This window comes from Pseudophryne corroboree, chromosome 6 (assembly GCF_028390025.1).
Source record: "Pseudophryne corroboree isolate aPseCor3 chromosome 6, aPseCor3.hap2, whole genome shotgun sequence".
Classification (NCBI taxonomy): Eukaryota; Metazoa; Chordata; class Amphibia; order Anura; family Myobatrachidae; genus Pseudophryne; species Pseudophryne corroboree.
Window position 1 is genome coordinate 819681006 of NC_086449.1, and position 22757 is coordinate 819703762.

The 22757-nt window shown below is 49.5% G+C and overlaps 1 protein-coding gene across 2 annotated transcripts in view; it reads left to right on the plus strand.

Annotated features, from left to right (window-relative positions):
- Positions 1-6113: 6113 nt before the first annotated feature.
- LOC134933739 (E3 ubiquitin-protein ligase Midline-1-like) overlaps positions 6114-22757 on the plus strand; it is a 28002-nt gene continuing 11358 nt past the window's right edge. For both annotated transcript variants that reach the window (XM_063929160.1, XM_063929159.1), the window contains exon 1: positions 6114-6270. The gene's annotated coding sequence lies outside the window, so the exon portion shown is untranslated. The remainder of the gene's footprint in view (positions 6271-22757) is intronic.

The window sequence follows — 22757 nt, forward strand, 5'->3', positions numbered from 1 at the left end:
TGGGCTCATCCTGGGCGGCTGCCCGGGGGGTCTCGACATTACAACTTTGCCGAGCAGCTACTTGGTCAGGGTCAAACACATTTGCTAAGTTCTACAAGTTTGACACCTTGGCTGATGAGGACCTAAAGTTTGGTCAATCGGTGCTGCAGGGTCATCCGCACTCTCCCGCCCGTACTGGAGCTTTGGTATAGACCCCATGGTCTTGATGTCGTCCCCAGCATCCTCTAGGATGTATGAGAAAATATGATTTTGATATCTTACTGGTAATCCTTTTCTCCTAGTCCGTAGAGGATGCTGGGCGCCCGTCCCAGTGCGTACTTTACCTGCAGTTTAGTTATTACAGTTACACAAGTTGTGTTATCTTGGTTTCAGCATGTTGCTGCAATTAGTTCATGCCTGTTGGCGTGTGTTATGTTAAATGCCATGTGTGCGGCATGGTTGAGGGTGTGAGTTGGTAGATATCTCACCACTAGTTAAGTAATTCCTTTCCTCGAAATGTCAGTCTCCGTGGGCACAGTTCCTACAACTGAGGTCTGGAGGAGGGGCATAGAGGGAGGAGCCAGTTCACACCCAATGAAAAGTCTTTAGAGTGCCCATGTCTCCTGCGGATCCCGTCTATACCCCATGGTCTTAATGTCATCCCCAGCATCCTCTACGGACTAGGAGAAAAGGATTTACCGGTAGGTTATCAAAATCCTATTTTTTGAGTTTGCAATTCTCAAGAAGCATTGCCTGATGTGAACCATGCCTCGCAGAAAAGAGCTCTCAGAAGACCTACGACTAAGAATTGTTGACTTGCATAAAGCTGGAAAGGGTTACAAAAGTATCCCTAAAAGCCTTGATGTTCATCAGTCCACGGTAAGATAAAATGTCTATAAATGGAGAAAGTTCAGCACTGTTGCTACTCTCCCTAGGAGTGGGCGTCCTGTAAAGATGACTGCAAGAGCACAGCGCAGAATGCTCAATTAGGTGAAGAAGAATCCTAGAGTGTCAGCTAAAGACTTACAGAAATCTTTGGCACATGCTAACATCTCTGTTTACGAATCTACCATACGTAAAAAACACTGAACAAGGATGGAGTTCATGGGAGGAAGCCACTGCTGTCCAAAAAAAACATTGCTGCACGTTTGAAGTTTGCAAAAGATCACCTGAATGTTCCACAGCACTACTGCCAAAATATTCTGTGGACAGATGAAACCAAAGTTGAGTTGTTTAGAAGGAACACATAACACTATGGCCCTCATTCCGAGTTGTTCGCTCGGTAAAAATCTTCGCATCGCAGCGATTTTCCACTTAGTGCGCATGCGCAATGTCCGCACTGCGACTGCGCCAAGTAAATTTGCTATGCAGTTAGGATTTTTACTCACGGCTTTTTCTTCGCTCAGGCGATCGTAGTGTGATTGACAGGAAATGGGTGTTACTGGGCGGAAACAGGCCGTTTTATGGGCGTGTTGGAAAAAACGCTACCGTTTCCGGAAAAAACGCAGGAGTGGCCGGAGAAACGGAGGAGTGTCTGGGCGAACGCTGGGTGTGTTTGTGACGTCAAACCAGGAACGACAAGCACTGAACTGATCGCAGATGCCGAGTAAGTCTGAAGCTACTCAGAAACTGCTACGAGGTGTGTAATCGCAATATTGCGAATACATCGTTCGCAATTTTAAGATGCTAAGATTCACTCCCAGTAGGCGGCGGCTTAGCGTGAGCAACTCTGCTAAAATCGCCTTGCGAGCGAACAACTCGGAATGAGGGCCAATGTGTGGATAAAAAAAGGCACAGCACACCAACATCAAAACCTCATCCCAACTGTGAAGTATGGTGGAGGGGGCATCATGGTTCGGGGCAGCCTCAGGGCCTGGACAGATTGCTATCGACGGAAAAATAAATTCCCAAGTTTATCAAGACATTTTGCAGGAGAACTTAAGGCCATCTGTCCACCAATTGAAACTCAACAGAAGATGGGTGATGCAACCTTCAGTGCTTCCCTATCTAATTACATCCTCTGTACAGTATACATAGCATCACATATCTTTACTCTCACACCCTCCTGACACTTGGCCAACATTGCGGGGTATCATCATACAACCCATTAAGAACATAGCAATCTGGTGGACCATTATGCAATAGATAGCATCTATCCTTGTGTATCTATGCCTATTTACCTATAGATTGTAAGCTTGCGAGCAGGGCCTTCCTACCTCTATGTCTGTATGTTTTTACCCAGTTTTGTTCTATTACTGTTGTTCTAATTGTAAAGCGCAACGGAATATGCTGCGCTATATAAGAAACTGTTAATAATAAACAGGACAACGACCCAAAGTACAGAAGTAGAACAACAGAATGGCTTCAACAGAAGAAAATACGCCTTCTGGAGTGGCCCAGACTCCTGACCTCAACCCGATTGAGATGCTGTGGCATGACCTCAAGAGAGTGATTCACACAAGACAACCCAAGACTATTGCTGAACAGTTTTGTAAAGAGGAATGATCCAAAATTCCCCCTGACCGTTGTGCAGGTCTGATATGCAACTATAGGAAACGTTTGGTTGAGGTTATTGCTGCCAAAGGAGGATCAACCAGTTATTAAATCCAAGGGTTCACATACTTTGTCCACCCTGCACTGTGAATGTTTACATGGTGTGTTCAATAAAAACATGAGAACATATAATTGTGTGGTATTAGTTTCAGCAGACTGTGTCTGTCTATTGTTGTGACTTAGATGAAGATCAGAACACATTTTATGACCAATTTATGCACAAATCCAGGAAATTCCAAAGGGTTCACATACTTTTTCTTGCAACTGTAGCTATACACCCTTAACCCCCACTGCCCAGGTGACACAGCTATCTATACACCCTGAACCTCCCCCAACCCCACTGCCCAGGTGACACAGCTATCTATACACCCTGCCCCCCACTGCCCGGGTGACACAACTATCTATACACCCTGAACCTCCCCCAACCCCACTGCCCAGGTGACACACCTATCTATACACCCTGCCCCCCACTGCCCAGGTGACACAGCTATCTATACACCCTGCCCCCCACTGCCCAGGTGACACAGCTATCTATACACCCAGCTACACCCCCCACACTACCCAGGTGACACAGCTATCTATACACCCAGCTACACCCCCTCCCCCCCACTACCCAGGTGACACAGCTATCTATACACCCAGCTACACCCCCTCCCCCCCACTACCCAGGTGACACAGCTATCTATACACCCAGCTACACCCCCTCCCCCCCACTACCCAGGTGACACAGCTATCTATACACCCAGCTACACCCCCTCCCCCCACTGCCCAGGTGACACAGCTATCTATACACCCTGCCCCCCACTGCCCAGGTGACACAGCTATCTATACACCCTGAACCTCCCCCACTGCCCAGGTGACACAGCTATCTATACACCCTGACCCCCACTGCCCAGGTGACACAGCTATCTATACACCCTGCCCCCCACTGCCCAGGTGACACAGCTATCTATACACCCTGAACCTCCCCCACTGCCCAGGTGACACAGCTATCTATACACCCTGAACCTCCCCCACTACCCAGGTGACACAGCTATCTATACACCCAGCTACCCCCCCCCCCCCACTACCCAGGTGACACAGCTATCTATACACCCAGCCCCCCACTGCCCAGGTGACACAGCTATATATACACCCTGCCCCCACTGCCCAGGTGACACAGCTATATATACACCCTGCCCCCACTGCCCAGGTGACACAGCTATCTATACACCCTGCCCCCCACTGCCTAGGTGACACAGCGATCTATACACCCTGCTCCCCACTGCCCAGGTGACACAGCTATCTATACACCCTGACCCCCACTGCCCAGGTGACACAGCTATCTATACACCCTGCCCCCCACTGCCCAGGTGACACAGCTATCTTTACACCCTGACCCCAACTGCCCAGGTGACACAGCTATCTTTACACCCTGACCCCCACTGCCCAGGTGACACAGCTATCTATACACCCTGCCCCCCACTGCCCAGGTGACACAGCTATCTATACACCCTGCCCCCCACTGCCCAGGTGACACAGCTATCTATACACCCTGCCCCCCACTGCCCAGGTGACACAGCTATCAATACACCCTGCCCCCCACTGCCCAGGGTGACACAGCTATCTATACACCCTGCCCCCCACTGCCCAGGGTGACACAGCTATCTATACACCCTGCCCCCCACTGCCCAGGTGACACAGCGATCTACACACCCTGCCCCCCACTGCCCAGGTGACACAGCGATCTATACACCCTGCCCCCACTGCCCAGGTGACACAGCTATCTATACACCCTGCCCCCCACTGCCCAGGTGACACAGCGATCTATACACCCTGCCCCCCCCACTGCCCAGGTGACACAGCTATCTATACACCCTGACCCCCACTGCCCAGATGACACAGCTATCTATACACCCTGCCCCCCCCACTGCCCAGGTGACACAGCGATCTATACACCCTGCCCCCCCCACTGCCCAGGTGACACAGCGATCTATACACCCTGCCCCCCACTGCCCAGATGACACAGCTATCTATACACCCTGCCCCCCACTGCCCAGGTGACACAGCTATCTATACACCCTGACCCCCACTGCCTAGGTGACACAACTATATATACACCCTGCCCCCCACTGCCCAGGTGACACAGCTATCTATACACCCTGCCCCCCACTGCCCAGGTGACACACCTATCTATACACCCTGCCCCCCACTGCCCAGGTGACACAGCTATCTATACACCCTGCCCCCCACTGCCCAGGTGACACACCTATCTATACTCCCTGCCCCCCACTGCCCAGGTGACACAGCTATCTATACACCCTGCCCTCCACTGCCCAGGTGACACACCTATCTATACTCCCTGCCCCCCACTGCCCAGGTGACACAGCTATCTATACACCCTGCCCCCCACTGCCCAGGTGACATAGCTATCTATACACCCTGCCCCCCACTGCCCAGGTGACACAGCTATCTATACACCCTGCCCCCCCACTGCCCAGGTGACACAGCTATCTATACACCCTGCCCCCCACTGCCCATACACCCTGCTCCCCACTGCCCAGGTGACACAGCTATCAATACACCCTGCCCCGCACTGCCCAGGTGACACAACTATCTATACACCCTACCCCCCACTGCCCAGGTGACACAGCTATCTATACACCCTGCCCCCCACTGCCCAGGTGACACAGCGATCTATACACCCTGCCCCCACTGCCCGGGTGACACAGCTATCTATACACCCTGCCCCCCACTGCCCAGGTGACACAGCTATCTATACACCCTGCCCCCCACTGCCCAGGTGACACAGCTATCTATACACCCTGCCCCCCACTGCCCAGGTGACACACCAATCTATACTCCCTGCCCCCCACTGCCCAGGTGACACAGCTATCTATACACCCTGCCCCCCACTGCCCAGGTGACACAGCTATCTATACACCCTGCCCCCCACTGCCCAGGTGACACAGCTATCAATACACCCTGCCCCCCACTGCCCAGGTGACACAGCGATCTATACACCCTGCCCCCACTGCCCAGGTGACACAGCGATCTATACACCCTGCACCCCCACTGTTCAGGTGACACAGCTATCTATACACCCTGCCCCCCACTGCCCAGGGTGACACAGCTATCTATACACCCTGCCCCCCACTGCCCAGGTGACACAGCTATCAATACACCCTGCCCCCCACTGCCCAGGGTGACACAGCTATCTATACACCCTGACCCCCACTGCCCAGGTGACACAGCGATCTATACACCCTGCCCCCACTGCCCAGGTGACACAGCGATCTATACACCCTGCACCCCCACTGTTCAGGTGACACAGCGACACCACCACCCACCCAGCTATCTTTACACTCAGCCCCACACCCCCACCACTGCCCAGGTGACACAGCTATACTCCGTGCCCCCCCCCCCCCCCCCCACTGCCCACGTGATACTGCCTATAAGTCCCCTCCCCAGGAGAGCCAGCTGTTTCTTGCAGATAGCGGCGATATCCTGCTGATGGGTCTCACTCATATCTCCGGCGACTCTGCACAGCAGAGAGGCGTGGTTCCGTACAGTGACGTTGCACAGCAGAGAGGGCAACGTCACTGTACGGAGCCACGCCTCTCTGCTGTGCAACGTCAGCAGCAGCAGCGCGCGCGATTTGATTCCCTCTCTGTGCCTGCTGTAGCGTGTGTGTAAGCGCCGGATCCTCCGTCCCTCTGCCCGGGAGCACACAGAGCCTGCATCGTATTTATATCCCAGGTGAGTTCTGCTATTTCCCCTGTACCCTCCCCGCACACTGCCCCCTGATGTCAGCCAGGATTAGGAATTACAGGGCCACTGCTGCCGTGGCACTACAAGTACCAGCATGCCCCTTTGAGGGAGCTGTGAGGCTGGCATAGAAAGGGGCATGACTGAGGGGGCCGCATACAAAGGGACATGACTGAGGGAGCTGTGAGGCTGGCATACAGTCATGCCCCTTTCTATGCGCCCCCCTCAGTCATGCCCCTTTCTATGCGCCCCCCTCAGTCATGCCCCTTTCTATGCCAGCCTCAGTCCCCCTCAGTCATGCCCCTTTCTATGCCAGCCTCAGAGCCCCCTCATTCATGCCTCCTTTCTATGCCAGCCTCAGCCCTCTTCAGTCATGGCCCCATTCTATGCCAGCCTCAGAGCCCCCTCATTCATGCCCCTTTCTATGCCAGCCTCAGAGCCCCCTCATTCATGCCCCTTTCTATGCCAGCCTCAGAGCCCCCTCATTCATACCCCTTTATATGCTAGCCTCAGCCCTCTTCAGTCATGGCCCCATTCTATGCCAGCCTCAGAGCACCCTCATTCATGCCCCTTTATATGCCAGCCTCGGCCTCCCTCAGTCATGCCCCTTTATATGCCAGCCTCAGAGCTCCCTCAGTCATGCCCCTTTATATGCCAGCCTCAGAGCTCCCTCAGTCATGCTTCTTTATATGCCAGCCTCTGGGCCCCCATCAGTCCATGCCCCTTTATATGCCAGTCCAAAGCTTGCTCATATACACACACTGAATAATAGTAATGGCGCTAGTTCTCAAGTAATCATTAATATTGTCCCAAAAATAAAGTCTTGTCTTGGAGAAAAACTCCCAAGACACTGCTGCGTGTTGAACAGTGTTGGAAATTTGATTTTCTACTCAACCAAGGTAATTTATCTCCCAATGGAACCCTTGGATGCCAGCCAGCCTCTCTTTAGCGCATCCACCAATACCAATAGGGAATCGTACACCTGAATGAGACAGTATGGTCTATATAAGCCCATAACACAAGGCCACTTTCAAAAGGGGTAAACTTACGGAAGACGAGCCTGACCCTTGAGGATAGTTGAAGGCCCGGGGTCAGAGTGTCCTCAAGGACATAAAAAGACACGGTAATCTAACACAGCCTCGGAGAGATCCTGACACTCATACTGTCAAATGTAAAGCTTCCAGATACGATGATAGATGCTGGAATCATAGTCGGGATAAACTGCCTGGACAACCCTCGTGCTCTCAGGATCTGGGTCTAAGGAACCTTGCCATTAAAGTCAGACAAGACAATTCTGGGTGCAGACACGGCCCTTGGCGCTGAAGGTCCTATTGAAGGGAAAGGCGGCAAGGGATCTGCACCTCGACTAACCTTTTCTGAAGAGTGTCGGATAAGACGGCCGACAAGGCCAGTCCACAGAAAGGTTAGATCGTCATCCTAAAAGAAGTGTAAGGCTGGGTACGCCCTATCACGACTTGATGGCGGACCCTCCTTCACGCACACAGAGCGGATGATTCAGGTAAGCATATACATTTGGCGATTGGCTGCTCATTGGGGGATATTCAATTGTTTGAAAAGTTGGTTGGGTGTCTGTTTTTTCCTAACAACCAACTGACTTTTCAAACAATTAAATACCCCCCAATAGTGGTCATGCTAGGATTTGGGCAGGGCGCCGGACTGTGGGGGGCACAAGCGTGTGCAGCAAAAAAAGGGCGTGGCCACGCAAAATAGGGGGAGTGATCATTTTACGTAATAAAAGTGGGTGGTTCAGCCCACAGATGATAAAACGGCGTGTGGGCGGCCGGCGGCGTCACTGTTAGGTGCTGGGCTTCCCCCAAGCTCTTACAACGTGAATGGATGCTGCACGCATGCGCACGGCATCTTTACACGCTGGGTGGGCAGGAAGCGGGCGACTGTTCTAGCAGGGCGCCGCAGAAAGGGCAGGGCAGATCTTGTCCTTAAAAAATCGGGCAGGGCGCGGCGCCCTGCTAAAACAGCCTAGCGTGAACACTACCCCAATATGTCTGTCTTGCACCACAGCTTGGCGTGCATTTGAATTTGCCCGCCGAGCTGTGACATGAGCCCCTTCAGCAAGTGTACAGGAGGTTGGTGGAGCACCCATACACACAGCCAGATGCGCTGATATAGCTGAAGATGTATCACCAAGCAATGGTCATTCCTGTTCTTTGGTTGTCCCTCGGGCCAATCGGAACCTGGGGATGGGGCTTCAGGGGCGTTTGGGTCAGAAAAAAAATTGGTTAGCCAACCGATGAGTGGTTAACACTATATATACATAGACGTGTGTATGTATATATGAAACAAAATAGCGGCACTCGGAGACTTAAAAATTCAAAGTGTATTCCACAAAAAGACCAACGTTTCGGGGTCTATGTACCCCTTTGTCAAGGTGAAGGGGACATAGACCCGGGAGTGCTGATCCGTTTTTGCATTATATATATATATATATATATATATATATATATATATATATATATATATATATATATATATATATATTATATATATTATACACGGATCGGCACTCGCCTATCTTGTATTAGAAATGCTCCGGTGCCCTCTGGAGATCCATATCCAAAAGTAACCCAATTCCATTCAGCGGCACTCAGAGACTTGTAATGGCGTGAAAAACGTGCTTTAATAAATCATGCTAAAAATCTGCATACCAAACCGACGTTTCGGGGCGCAACCGCCCCTTTATCAAGGTGAGCAAGACAAAAAGTGAAAATCTGAATTTTAAAACATACCTTTATAAAGATTTTCACTTTTGTCTTGCTCACCTTGATAAAGGGGCGGTTGCGCCCCGAAACGTCGGTTTGGTATGCAGATTTTTAGCATGATTATTTATTAAAGCACGTTTTTCACGCCATTACAAGTCTCTGAGTGCCGCTGAATGGAATTGGGTTACATATATATAATATATATATATATATATATATATATATATATATATATATATATATATATATATATATGTAATTTATTTCTGCTGCAGGGTACACTGGGCTCCACACGGATTAACATCGGGGTGTAGAGTAGGATCTTGATCCGAGGCACCAACAGGCTCAAAGCTTTGATTGTTCCCAAGATGCACAGCACCGCCTCCTCTATATCCCCGCCTCCGTGCACAGGAGCTCAGTTTGTAAGTTGGTGCCATGCAGTAAGCAGGCAATCAACAGGTGGGCTGCTATTACAGCCCATAGTATAAGCTAATTTCAGAAGAAAAGAAATTTGAAGACTTCAAGGGCTGCAGCTTTCATGTATGTCAGATAGAAATCCTCTGCTGCTGCTCCATCACTCCCCCAGCGGCACTGTATACTCTCGCGCCCTGGTTGCCGGGTAACTACAGCGGAGGCTCCGGTGTCTTTCCTGTCAGTCACACACTCGCCGCTGCCCTCCGGGATCGCGTGCCCGCAGGTACAAGGGGAGGTAAGGGGTCTCTTTGGCCGCTGTTAACCGCGATCCGGCACGGCCGTGGACACTGTTACTGGGCAGCCGCTCCACTAGCCGCCGGGCCACTGGGCACAGGTGGGGTTTTTTCCTCTCCTAAAACCCCATTTTTAATAGCCTGCAGCGCCCGGTGGGGAAGCCAGCAGGGGGAGAAGGCCTAACCTGTAGCCCCAGGGTGCCATTTCAGTGAATGCTCCTTCCCTGGAGCTGCATATCTCTCCCTCACTCCCTGTCAGCAGCCATCACAATGGAGCTGAGCTGTTCCTGGGACTGCTGGGGCAAATCCTCCTCTGTAAAGCCGCCTGCTCGCCAGCGCTGTGCATTTTACAGGACACTTAAGTATTCTACCTGTCACTGGGACAGTGTTAGTTAAGAAAGAGTGCATACATTCAGTGCTGTGTGGTGCAAACACCCTGTGATATATATCCAGTACTTACTGTTTTTTGATATAACTATTGTTAACATATATAGCTATACTGAGTATTACTTTGTATTGCTAGTCCAGTGCAGTTTTATGGTGTATAATTTCTGCATGGTACGCTTGTGACTATATGTGTGTGTGCATGTAGCTGCTGCGTGGCTGCCATATCTGGTATTTCACTCAGCGTGCTACTCCTATATTCCATAACCTGAGGGGGCTAAGTGCGTCAGGTTTTCAGTATAATATAGGTTTTTCACAAGTTATACTTGCTGTGTATTTTTACTTGTGATTTATAGTCACCATATTTCTCTCTTGGATTCCCGGTTTGTGCTGACACCGTCGCACTTCACTGGGAGTTCTTGCTAGGTATATCGTTGCTAAGAATTGTACCATGTTTCCTGATATTGTGCTTTTTGTTATGTCAGCTACACGAGGCAACGGAGCTGTGGCTTCTCCCACATTGTGTGGTGGTGATGCCGCAGACATTTTGGAGGAATATTTGGCAGCAGAGAGTTCAGGTTGAGAGGGTTCCTTACCCCCCAGTGGGTCTGTAGCACCGGGGGCAACAAATGACCCACCTTGGGCTACCTTTTCCACGCTGTTAAACACGCTTGTAACTAAATTGGCTCCCCCTGTGGGACCACCTGTGCCAATGAGCAGTTTATGGTCCCTGCTATTAATCTGCCATGGGCAGATCAAATCTCCACTCAGTTACAGTAATTGAACCGGTTACTAACTAAATCCAAGTGTCACTCTCGCCCGCCTAAGACTTCTTCTAAACGGGCCATTACCTCCTCACAATCCACTGCTATCCCAGACATACTGATACTGATCCCACAGACACTGACTCAGATGCTTCTGATGGGGAAAGGAAGTCAGTGGTGGATGTCCCTGATTTGATTGAGGCAATTAGGCTCATTCTTCAGGTTTCTGATGATCCTGAGGCTGTCTCTAAAAAGCCGGACAGATTTAAACGCAAGAAGGTGGTTAAACAAGTTTTACCTCATTCTCAACACCTGGCTGCCATTTGTCAGGAATCCTGGGAAAATCCGGGGACAAAATTCACACCAAACAAGAGGCTGTTGGCTCGCTATCATCTCTCTGCGGAGCGATGTAAAAGTTGGGAAACTTATCCGCCTGTAGATTCTCATGTGGCGCGCATGGTAGTTTCCTCTGCTCTGCCAGTAACTACCGTCACCTCTGAAGAAACCGACGGATAGACGTGTGGAGGGTTGTTTGAAAGCGATTTACACTCTAACGGGGGCTGTGCATAGGCCAACCATTGCAGCAACATGGGCTGCTGAAGCTGTTGAGGCGTGGGCTCAGGAGTTAGAGGCGGAGCTCCCTTTCAATGCTTCTGAGCATGCTCGACAATGTCTCATATATTACCACGGCCTCTCTATACCTTGAGGTGGCCTCCAATGCCGGGGTGCTGGTGGCCAAGGCTGCTACCACGTCCGTCTTGGCCAGACGTATTCTTTGATTGAGATCGTGGTTGGTGGATATGGATTCCAAGAAACCCTGGAGGTGCTTCCTTTCAAGGGAGACATTCTCTTTGGAGAACCTCAATAAGATTGTGGCTGATCTGGCTACTGCTAAAACAGCTTAACTAACTAGTACGGCTCCTTCCGCACAGAAGGCTAAAAGTACTTTCCTCCGGCCCTTTCATCCTCCAGGTAAAGCAAAGGGTCAGGCGTACCCAAAGCAAGCTCGTGCTTCCAGACCTGCCAAGCCCAGACCGAAATGAGCCTGGGCTGCCCTTCAGCCTGCTTCCAAAACTGACAAGCCTGCCACATGACGGGGGCGGGCCTCCCTCTGGGGGATCCCATGGTGGGCTGCTGACTTCTAGGTTTTGCCCAGGAATGGTTGAAGACAACTTCCGATGCCTGGGTAAGGGAAGTTGTCACTCGAGGTTACGCTCTAGCCTTCAAGAACCGTCCCCCTCATCAATTTTGCCTGACAGATGTTCCTCTGGACCCGACAAAGACAAACACTCTGCATTCGGTGGTACATTCCCTCCTGTCCACAGGAGTGGTAGTACAGGTGCCTCTGGCTCAGAGAGGATAGGGGTACTATTCACCGCTGTTTCTAGTCCCGAAACCGAACGGGTCCTCACGGCCCATTCTCAATCTGATGTCCTTGAACAAGTATGTGCAGGTTTCCAAGTTTCGTATGGAAACTCTGCGCTCTATTGTTCTGGCCTCGGAGCCTGGGGACTATATGGTCTCCCTGGACATATTCCTATTATTCCTATTGCAGTATCTCATCAGCAGTACCTCAGGTTTGCAGTGGGCAATCTTCATTACCAATTATGGGCATTACCCTTTGGTTTGACAACGGCTCCCCGAGTTTTTACCAAAGTAATGGTTGTCATGACAACTCCGCTCCGCCGTCAAGGGGTCAGGATCCTACCGTAATTGGACGATTTGTTGATCCTGGCAAATTCCCCAGAACTTCTCCTGTTTCATCTCGATCTGACGGTCCAGTGCATGAAAGCCCACAAGTGGCTGATCACCTGGAAGAAATCCTCCCTGGTTCCTGCTCGGAGCATGGTGCACCTGGGAGCGTAAATGGACACTCACAACCAACGGTTGTACTTGTCTCAGGAGAAAGTACTGATGCTTCCTCTCTCGTCCGCAACTGTCGATACATTCGGCGATGCAAGTGCTAGGTCTCATGGTGCCGGCTTTCGACATGGTGGAGTATGCTCAATTCCATTCTCGTCCCCTGCAGAAGTTAATTCTGACTAAGTGGGACAGCCTGCCTCACCGGATCAGATCTCACATTGTCTCCGAAGATCCGCCTGTCACTGAGCTGGTAGCTTCAGGATCAACGATTGAGCAGGGGACGTCCCTTCTGGATATCCAACTGGGTCTTTCTGACGACGGATGCGAGTCTGAGAGGTTGGGGCGCAGTGTTGGAACAACACTCTCTTCAGGGACGGTGGACCAAGGAGGAGTCTTTACTCCCGATAAATATTCTGGAACTGCGGGCAGTGTTCAATGCGTTGACAATGGCCCAGCATCTAATACAAAAACAGACCTGTTCAAGTACAATCTGACAACGCCACTCAATCATTAAGGCGGCACTCTAAGCCGCATGGCAATGAGGGAAGTATCTCGGATCCTTCAGTGGGCAGAACGCCATCTGCCGGCCATATCCGCAGTGTTCATTCCGGGGGTCCTAAACTGGGAAGCAGACTTTCTCAGTCATCAGGACATACACGCCGGAGAATGGAGCCTCCATCCAGAGGTGTTTCATCGTCTCTTGGACAAGTGGGGCCTTCCAGATGTGGAGTTGATGGCGTCTCGACACAATCACAAGGTTCCGGTCTTCGGAGCAAGAACAAGGAATCCAAGCGCCGTTCGTGGATGCTCTGTCAATCCTATGGAACTTTCGGCTGCCGTATGTGTTCCCTCTGGTGTCACTCCTGCCCAGAGTAATACGGAAGTTCAAACAAGAAGGAGGAATCCTACTTCTAATCGCTCAGGCGTGGCCCAGACGGCACTGGTTCTCCGATCTACAGGGCCTCTCGTTAGATCGTCCCCTTCTACTTCCACAACGACCAGACCTCCTTGTTCAGGGCCCTTGTGTTTACCGGGACTTGGCCCGTCTGGCTTTGACGGCATGGCTCTTGAAGATTCCATCCTGAGGGCCAAGGGTTTTTCTGAGGCGGTCGTTCAAACTATGTTGAAGGCCCGTAAACCGGCTTCTGCTCGGATTTATCATAGGGTCTGGAATGCTTACTTTACTTGGTGTGCGTCTCACAATCCATGACATTTTCAAGTTTAGTACGGCCAAACTGTTGGCCTTCCTACAACAGGGCCTGGACTTAGGCCTTTGTCTGCCTTCCCTCAAGGTTCACATTTCTGCCTTGTCGGTTTGGTTTTAGAGAAAGATTTACCCTACCTGATGTTCATACATTCACTCAGGGCGTGTTGCGGATTCAGCCTCCTTATCTGCCACCTGTTGCCCCTTGGGATCTGTCTGTGGTTTTGGAGGCTTTGCAAGACTCTCTGTTTGAGCCTCTTGCATCTGCTGACCTTAAGTGGCTTTCCCTTAAGGTGCTCTTTTGCTGGCTCTTGCTTCAGCTAGAAGGGACTCGGACTTGGGTGCCTTATCCTGTAAGTCTCCCCATCTGATTTTTCACCGTGACCGGGCGGTTCTTAGAACGCGGCCGGGTTATTTACCCAAGGTGGTGTCTTCCTTTCACATTATCCAGGAGATTGTGGTTCTGGCCTTTAATTCTCCTGAATTGTCCTCCAAAGAAAGATCTTTGTATGTGGTACGGGCTCTCCGTATCTACCTCCCTTAAGAAATCTGATTATCTTTTTGTACTGTTTGGTTTTCACAAACAGGGCTGGCCTGCTTCCAAGCAGACTTTGGCCAGATAGATTAGAATGGTGATTGCACATGCTTATGTACAGGCTGGTCGTCCAGCTCCTGCTACCATTAAAGGCCATTCTACTCGGTCGGTTGGACCTTCTTGGGCGACCCCATAACAATTGTGCAGGGCGGCTACGGGGTCCTATGGGAACATGTTTATAAGGTTCTATGCCTTCGATACTTCGATGCCTTCGATACTTCCGCCTCCCATGATGCTTCTTGTGCCCGCTACAGTGCTTCCCCTCCCATAAGGAACTGTTTTAGGACATCCCCGATGTTAATCCTTGTGGAGCCCAGTGTTCCCTGCAGCAGAAAACGAGATTTATAGTGAGAACTTAGTACAAAGGATAATAATTAATTATCAGAGAGCGCATATAGCTTTATAGCTCAAATTTATTGCATATGTATTAAAAATAAATAATAGTAAATAAAGTAAACACATGTACAAAATAATAACAATCAATAAAAAATTCCCCCTGCTGCAGCGGATACCTGGACACTAGTTTTATGTCCAGATTAATAGCACTTGGTATAACCTTATTAGCAATTAAAAAGTCCCGAACGGTATACCGTCCAATTTAAGAACAATTTTTGATGCCTGCTGTTTGAATTCAGCTGTAGGTATTTTCCACTTGTTAATAGAGATCTCCTTGTATATCTGTTAACAGCAGGCTTTCCACTCCGTTAATTACTGCCGCTGAACGGTCAAGACCTTTAAATGCTTATGCTCCGGTATCTGTGTCAAAATGACCTTTTCCATCCACTCTCACTGTGCTAATAGGCCATACTTGCAAAAATGTCCACTTTATACTCACAGCCAGGAGTATATCCTTTAATTATCCGTGGACGGCCCCCGTTGTAGGTCTCAGTCGTAAACTTAAAAATTACTTTTTTTAAAACAATAGAATACATTTCTATCTCTAGTAATCGGAGAACTGAGGTGATGGCACGCACTCACTGATTGCAAACAACAGCAACAAGTCTGCAAAAAATCCATATTGATTATATGGCATCTATTCTAGCCTAGTGGTTTAATGCCCCGTATTAATACCCACAGGGTCCCGAGTTCAATCCCCACATATAATATTGATTTAAAATTTTATGTTTTTATCTCTTTCAATATTGTTATTATTGTTTATATTCGTCAGTTATGCACTCCCATACTATACAGCGAGTGCATAATTCTGGCTAGGATACAGAAAATATATTAAATACATCATGAAGACACTTCAAGAGAGACCACAGTCAATAATATTAATAAACCTCATTACAAACTGTACTTCTAAATGTGCTATGCTTTTCAAAGTGCAATAAAAATCAGCAACTCAACAAATATAGAGGATCTATACTCTGTGAGGATATCATTATTATCACTGTTTATCACGTGTGTACAGATATATAATATCAAGAAAAAGGGAAAAAGGTAAAGATAGAGAGGTGTAAGGAACAGGAAAGCTGAAAAAAGATCCTACTAGCACTTGGATTTCATCTAATATTATTGATCTCCATATTCTCGTTTAGACCTTCGGGTACCAAAGTGCCCAGATTGAAAATCCAAAATGCCTCTCTTGTGCACAATTTATTGAATCTGTCGCCCCCCCTAGGGGTGGGGGCCACAGATTCAATACCTTGCACCTTCAGTGAGTCCACGTTACCATCATGTTGATGGGTTACGTGTCTCGACACACTATGGTGGGGATTCTTCTTAAGGACATTTCGTCTATGTTCTAAAAACCTAGTGTTGAGACTCCTAACCGTCCTCCCCACAGCAGTATCAATGGACATTTACGGTAGTATCACTAAACATATACGGCAGTTTCAATGGACATATACGGCAGTATCACTGGACTGTACTTATACGGCAGTATCACTGTAATTATACGGCAGTATCACTGGAATTATACGGCAGGATCACTGGAATTATACGGCAGGATAACTGGAATTATACGGCAGAATCATTGGATGGTATAAAGTAACCGCAGTGCGTACACCTTATCAATACTTATACTCTTTAAACAGTTAAAATACTCTTTAAACTCCTGCAGGAAAGTGAAGACACCACACTGGTTTGTAGTTGAAACCACAGGGTTCTAAGGCCACAGTGGATTAATTCCAAAAGGTAAACAATACAATTTATACACTACAGGCTAACAAGATAAGTCTAAACAGAATAATGGCTACAGAGAATGTACATACGTGAGAATGTTCGCAAGCGCAACCCGGATCCAGTCCTCCGCTGGTCATACAGATAGCGTTCAGAGTTTTCTGACCGGCCAGGCAACAGCGGTCTTTTTATAAACAACATGCATACACAATACAATGGTCACTGTAACCTCATTGTCCATTGGACACAGGGATGTGTGTCTACATTACAGAAGAGGTCATAGGTTGATTTGAAAAGGTGGGCAATGTCTTTCCCCAACTGCTCTTGTGGGTGGTATCCTCTGGATTCCCACCGCATACTTAATATACAGTAAATACAGTTAATACCTATATTCTACTTCTGTACATAACTATACGCAAGAACATGCAATCTTTTCCTAACTAACACCGGAATGTTACCCTTACAATATCCTACAGCTGGATACTAGACATCACCTTCCAACCTTTGTCTGACCCTTCCTATCATGCAAAGGCGAATCCCTTAGTCCTGGAACTGTTTAAACTATCGATATTCGCTGATGCGGTCTAGGGGAACTATATCTAAAATATACGCTATTTGGGTTAAATATGCAATGTTCTAATAACCCTCTACGCGTTCACAAACTCTACCGTAAATGCGCATACCACGCTCTAAGGCGCATGGCCGTAGAAGCTCCGTTACGCAAATTGTGGATATGCGCACCCACGGCAGACCGAGTGCACACGCAGCGGGCATGCGCATGGGGTTAGTACATGGGGCATGCATTACAATATTTTTCGACTTTGACAGGAATATCCCTATTTCTCTGACGTCCTAGTGGATGCTGGGAACTCCGAAAGGACCATGGGGAATAGCGGGCTCCGAAGGAGGCTGGGCACTCTAGAAAGATTTATGACTACCTGGTGTGCACTGGCTCCTCCCACTATGACCCTCCTCCAAGCCTCAGTTAGATTTTGTGCCCGGCCGAGGTTGGATGCACACTAGGGGCTCTCCTGAGCCTTTAGAAAGAAAGTATAGTTTTAGGTTTTTTATGTTCAGTGAGACCTGCTGGCAACAGGCTCACTGCAGCGAGGGACTAAGGGGAGAAGAAGCGAACCTGCCTGCTTGCAGCCAGTTTGGACTTCTTAGGCTACTGGACACCATTAGCTCCAGAGGGATCGACCGCAGGCCCAGCCTTGATGTTCGGTCACGGAGCCGCGCCGCCGTCCCCCTTACAGAGCCAGAAGCAAGAAGAGGTCCGGAAAATCGGCGGCATGAAGACTTCTGTCTTCACCAAGGTAGCGCACAGCACTGCAGCTGTGCGCCATTACTCCTCATACACACTTCACACTCCGGTCACTGAGGGTGCAGGGCGCTGGGGGGGGGGCGCCCTGAGCAGCAATAAAAACACCTTGGCTGGCAAAAATACCACAATATATAGCCCCAGAGGCTATATATGTGGTAAATACCCCTGCCAGATTCCAGAAAAAACGGGAGAATAGTCCGCGGAAAAGGGGCGGAGCTATCTCCCTCAGCACACTGGCGCCATTTTTCCCTCACAGCTCCGCTGGAAGGAAGCTCCCTGGCTCTCCCCTGCAGTCTACACTACAGAAAAGGGTAAAAAAAGAGAGGGGGGGCACTAAATTTAGGTGCAGTATACATTATATAGAAACAGCAGCTATAGGGGACATAACTCAGTCCCTGCATTATATAGCGCTCTGGTGTGTGCTGGCATACTCTCACTCTGTCCCCCCAAAGGGCTTTTGTGGGTCCTGTCCTCGTTTAGAGCATTCCCTGTGTGTCTGCGGTGTGTCGGTACGGCTGTGTCGACATGTTTGATGAGGATAATGATGTGGAGGCGGAGCAGATGCCTTTGGAAGGGATGTCACCCCCTGCGGGGCAGACACCTGAGTGGATGAGCTTATGGAAAGAAATGAGTGCACGTATAGACTCCTTACATAAAAAATTTGACGACATGCCAAATGTGGGACAGCGAGTTCTCAGCTCGTGCCTGTCCAGGTGTCTCAAAGGTCTTCAGGGGCTGTAAAACGCCCGTTACCTCAGACAGATGTCGACACTGATACTGACACCAGTGTCGACGACGATGAGTCTAATCTAATGCCCACTAAGGCCATTCACTGCATGATTGAGGCAATGAAAGAGGTGTTAAACATTTCTGATATAACTCCAGGTACCACAAAAAAGGGTATTATGTTTGGGGAGAAAAAACTGCCCGTAGTTTTTCCCCCATCAGAGGAATTAAATGAAGTGTGTGAAGAAGCGTGGGCTTCCCCTGATAAAAAAATTGGTAATTCCTAAGATGGTACTAATGGCGTTCCCTTTCCCGCCAGAGGATAGATCACGTTGGGAAACACCCCCTAGTGTGGATAAAGCGCTCACACGTTTGTCTAAAAAGGTGGCACTACCGTCTCAGGATACGGCCGCCCTTAAGGAGCCTGCTGATAGAAGGCAGGAGGCGATCCTGAAGTCTGTATACACACATTCAGGCATTATACTTAGACCAGCTATTGCGTCAGCATGGATGTGCAGTGCTGCCGCTGCATGGTCAGATAAACTGTCAGAAAATATTGACACACTAGACAGAGACACGATTCTGCTAACCATAGACCATATAAAAGACTCAGTCTTATATATGAGAGATGCACAGAGGGAAATCTGCCGGCTGGCATCTAAAGTAAGTGCATTGTCCATTTCTGCTAGGAGATGCTTATGGGCTCGCCAGTGGACAGGAGATGCAGATTCCAAAAGGCACATGGAAGTTTTGCCTTATAAGGGGGAGGAATTATTTGGGGATGGTCTCTCGGACCTAGTTTCCACAGCAACGTCTGGGAAGTCAGCATTTTTACCCCATGTCCCCTCACAGCCTAAGAAGGCGCCATTTTATCAGGTTCAGTCCTTTCGGACCCAGAAAAATAAGCGTGGAAAAGGAGGGTCTTTTCTGTCTAGAGGCAGAGGTAGGGGAAAAAGGCTGCAACAAACAGCAGGTTCCCAGGAGCAAAAGTCCTCCCCCGCTTCTTCTTCCAAGTCCGCCGCATGACGGTGGGGCTCCACAGGCGGAGCCAGGTACGGTGGGGGCCCACCTCAAGAATTTCGGCGATCAGTGGGCTCGCTCACAGGTGGATCCCTGGATCCTTCAAATAGTATCTCAGGGGTACAAACTGGAATTCGAGGCGGCTCCACCCCACCTGTTCCTAAAATCTGCCTTGCCGATTGCTCCCTCAGACAGGGAGGCGGTGCTAGCGGCAATTCACAAGCTGTATTCCCAGCAGGTGATAATCAAGGTACCCCTACTTCAACAAGGCCGGGGTTACTATTCCACACTATTTGTGGTGCCGAAACCGGACGGTTCGGTGAGACCCATTTTAAATTTGAAATCCTTGAACACATACATGAAAAAATTCAAGTTCAAGATGGAATCGCTCAGGGCGGTTATTGCAAGCCTGGACGAGGGGGATTACATGGTATCACTGGACATCAAGGATGCCTACCTGCATGTCCCCATTTACCATCCTCACCAGGAGTACCTCAGATTTGTGGTACAGGATTGTCATTACCAATTCCAGACGTTGCCGTTCGGTTTGTCCACGGCACCGAGGGTATTTACCAAGGTAATGGCCGAAATGATGATACTCCTTCGGAGAAAGGGAGTTTTAATTATCCCATACTTGAACGATCTCCTGATAAAGGCGAGGTCCAGGGAGCAGTTGTTGGTCGGGGTAGCACTATCTCAGGAGGTGCTACAACAGAACGGTTGGATTCTAAATATTCCAAAGTCACAGCTAGTCCCTACGACACGTCTACTGTTCCTGGGGATGGTTCTGGACACAGACCAGAAAAAAGTGTTTCTCCCGGAGGAGAAGGTCAAGGAGCTGTCCTCTCTAGTCGGAGGCCTCCTGAAACCAAAACAGGTATCGGTGCATCACTGCACGCGAGTCCTGGGAAAGATGGTAGCTTCCTACGAAGCAATTCCATTCGGCAGGTTCCATGCAAGAACTTTTCAGTGGGACCTGTTGGACAAGTGGTCCGGATCGCATCTCCAGATGCATCAGTTGATAACCCTGTCTACAAGGACCAGGGAGTCTCTGCTGTGGTGGCTGCAGAGTGCTCATCTTCGAGAGGGCCGCAGATTCGGCATACAGGACTGGGTCCTGGTGACCACTGATGCCAGCCTTCGAGGCTGGGGGACAGTCACACAGGGAAGAAACTTCCAAGGTCTATGGTCAAGCCAGGAGACTTCCCTTCACATAAATATTCTGGAACTGAGGGCTATTTACAATGCCCTAAGTCAGGCAAGGCCCCTGATTCAAATCCAACCGGTACTGTTTCAGTCAGACAACATCACGGCGGTCGCCCATGTAAACCGACAGGGCGGCACAAGAAGCAGGAAGGCGATGGCAGAAGCCACAAGGATTCTCCGATGGGCGAAAAATCACGTGTTAGCACTGTCAGCAGTGTTCATTCCGGGAGTGGACAACTGGGAAGCAGACTTCCTCAGCAGGCACGACCTCCACCCGGGAGAGTGGGTACTTCATCCAGAAGTCTTCCAAATGATTGTAAACCGTTGGGAAAGGCCACAGGTGGACAGGATGGCGTCCCGCCTCAACAAAAAGCAAAAAAGATATTGCGCCAGGTCAAGGGACCCTCAGGCGATAGCTGTGGACGCTCTAGTGACACCGTGGGTGTACCAGTCGGTTTATGTGTTCCCTCCTCTGCCTCTCATACCCAAGGTGCTGAGAATAATAAGAAGGAGAGGAGTAAGAACTATACTTGTGGTTCCGGATTGGCCAAGAAGAGCTTGGTACCCAGAACTTCAAGAAATGATCTCAGAGGACCCATGGCCTCTGCTGCTCAGACAGGACCTGCTGCAGCAGGGGCTCTGTCTGTTCCAAGACTTACCGCGGCTACGTTTGACGGCATGGCGGTTGAACACCGGATCCTGAAAGAGAAGGGCATTCTGGAGGAAGTCATTCCTACGCTGGTTAAAGCTAGGAAAGATGTAACCGCAAAACATTATCACCGCATATGGCGAAAATATGTTGCGTGGTGTGAGGCCAGGAAGGCCCCAATGGAGGAATTTCAGCTTGGTCGATTTCTGCACTTCCTACAGTCAGGGGTGACTATGGGCCTCAAATTGGGTTCCATTAAGGTCCAGATTTCGGCTCTGTCGTTTTTCTTCCAAAAAGAACTGGCTTCGCTGCCTGAAGTTCAGACATTTGTTAAGGGAGTGCTGCTTATTCAGCCCCCTTTTGTGCCTCCAGTGGCACCTGGGGATCTCAACGTGGTTTTGGGTTTCCTAAAGTCACATTGGTTCGAGCCACTTAAAACTGTGGGTTTGAAATATCTCACGTGGAAAGTGGTCATGTTGTTGGCCTTGGCTTCGGCCAGGCGTGTGTCAGAAATGGCGGCTTTGTCGTGTAAAAGCCCTTATCTGTTTTTCCATATGGATAGGGCAGAATTGAGCACTTGTCCCCAGTTTCTCCCTAAGGTGGTATCAGCTTTTCATTTGAACCAACCTATTGTGGTGCCTGCGGTTACTAGGGACTTGGAGGATTCCAAGTTACTGGACGTAGTCAGGGCCTTGAAAATATATGTTTCCAGGACGGCTGGAGTCAGGAAAACTGACTTGCTATTTATCCTGTATGCACCCAACAAGCTGGGTGCTCCTGCTTCAAAGCAGTCTATTGCTCGCTGGATCTGTAGCACAATTCAGCTTGCGCATTCTGCGGCTGGACTGCCGCATCCTAAATCTGTAAAAGCCCATTCCACAAGGAAGGTGGGCTCTTCTTGGGCGGCTGCCCGAGGGGTCTTGGCTTTACAACTTTGCCGAGCTGCTACTTGGTCAGGGTCTAACACTTTTGCAAAATTCTACAAATTTGATACCCTGGCTGAGGAGGACCTTGAGTTTTGCTCATTCGGTGCTGCAGAGTCATCCGCACTCTCTCGCCCGTTTGGGAGCTTTGGTATAATCCCCATGGTCCTTACGGAGTTCCCAGCATCCACTAGGACGTCAGAGAAAATAAGATTTTACTCACCGGTAAATCTATTTCTCGTAGTCCGTAG